Genomic DNA, 2,201 nt, shown 5'->3' on the forward strand with positions numbered 1-2,201 from the left:
AATTTCTAAAAGTTTTAAGAAGAGGAATGTACCATTAAATTAAGATTATCAGAAACAAGATCCAGAAGAAAGAAACAAAGAAAGAAAGTTAGAAAAAAGGAAAAGAAAGCAAACAATCAAGAAAGAAAAAAAACAAGCCAAGCATGCTATGCTGGAAGGTTTACCTCATCAGTGAACCAAGGAAAGCCATTGCCCTTGAAAGCAACATACTGTGAGGCCTGTGCCAACCCTTGTGGGTGTTCAGCAGCACAGAACTGAGTTCTCTCTGTGCCTTTCACTATTCCTTAGGCTCCCGTCACCCAGAGAGATGGCTCATTGAGACCTTACCATTCCCTTCTGTTGATGATAACAAATTCAGGTGAGATTCTGTTTATAAATGTAACTGTTCTACTACTTCAATTAATTTGTCATAAAATAGAACAGATAGGTAATTCAAAAACAATTGAACTATAAAGATAGGTCTTCCATAAAATGGCAGTGAAAATGTAAATTATCTTTGTTTGCACTGGCATCTCTTTATTTCTTTTTTATAAACAGAATATATTTGTTGCAGGAATGAAAGCTGCTGGGAGAGGGACAGAAGGGGGTTTGAGCACATTTTCCCTGGGAAACTGTCTCTTCCAGGGACTTTAAGAGAGTAAAACCATGTGAAGAGGTGGGTCTAAGGTGATGGAGAACACAGGGGAACTCACGTAGGTGGGCATGAAGTGGGGCAAAACTATGGTCAGCCAATGAGATTACAAGCACCATTGCTCAGGTAAAATTGGTTAAATCCAGTACCAAATGAGGAAGTGAGTTTATTTCTTGATGCCAGTTCAGAGAGTGAAGGCAAAGTTCCTTTGGGTGTCTACCTATAGTTTTTGTAAGTTTTGTTTTGATAATACTTGCCCCCAATTTATAATGCTGGTCCAGAATAAATGTACCTTTCAAGTGTTTCTAGGTGATGCCAGGAACTCTTTCAATTGCACTTGCTCTTATGCTTTCCTGGTAGTTTTTGTTTTCTATTTATTCCTGGCCACCTACTCACAGCAGATTCTAAGTGATGTCAGAATAGAATTATAAAAGCTATTCACTGAGGTATCTACCCCTGTGATATTTCTGTTCTTGTCATTGGAAATCCTCTCATATTTTCTACTGGTTTTGCCCAGGTATTTGACACTCCTAGACGCAGGTCTAGTTCTTTGGATGTACAAAGTCTATAGTTGATTATAAAATAGCTAGAGTTCAGCAAAGATTCAAAGTCTAAGGGATTATAGATCTGACAGCTCATTCACAGATTATAATATAAAATAGAACAAGTACCCTGACATTGTCAACATGCCTCTTACAGCCTTGACTGTAAGATGATTACAGCAACAGGATGTCTTTCTCTTGAGAACTGTGTGTCATCTGAAAAAAGAGAGATATTTTTCTCACTTAAACTTTGTTTCTGTCTGTGGAAAGAGTTTGGTCCAATAAGCAAGTTAACTGATACATCATACCTTTACTCCATCCAAAATTTTAGGGAAGATTCAAAACTCTTTAGGTACCATGATCATTCAAACTATCCCATGCTTTTAGATTCTATCAAAAGACATTTATTATAACAAGTACAGAAAGAGACACACAGAGGCTTGAAGGCTTGAAATAGAGACTGCACAGTATACAGCTGTGTCAACGTTTTCTACATTTTCTATTGAGAGGATACCTATCTATGGACTAACATTACCTGTCTGGAAGATGTAACTTTTTAGTGGGCATAAAAATACCAAGTTCATGCTATCATAGCAGTCTCAAAGAGTGGAATCGCTGAATCAGTACCATTTGTTTGAAGGTATCTTTGGTAAGCCATTAAGTAGTTACTCTCTTCTTCCTTTTTTCACCCCCAAACATATATATTCTCAACAAGAGGAAGAGGATGACCATGAATCTAGCAGCATTTTAGCTAAAAATAGAAGGACAACATATGATAAATTACTTGATAGATTTAATACATACATGGGACATGTATTCAGAGTCCTTACTAAAAGTCAAAGTATTATATGTATAAATTTACATATTTAATTACTCATAGTTTATTTAGCAAAAAATTGACGTAGGCAAATGAGATATCTCAGCACTGCAACAGTTTATAGAACTGTCTTGCAGTAGCCAAGTATATAATTTGATCTTTAAGTATGAAATAATCACATAAACCCCTAATATACAGGTTTCATCAGAGT

This window comes from Octodon degus, unplaced genomic scaffold (genome assembly GCF_000260255.1).
Source record: "Octodon degus isolate 3935 unplaced genomic scaffold, OctDeg1.0 scaffold00011, whole genome shotgun sequence".
Classification (NCBI taxonomy): domain Eukaryota; kingdom Metazoa; phylum Chordata; class Mammalia; order Rodentia; family Octodontidae; genus Octodon; species Octodon degus.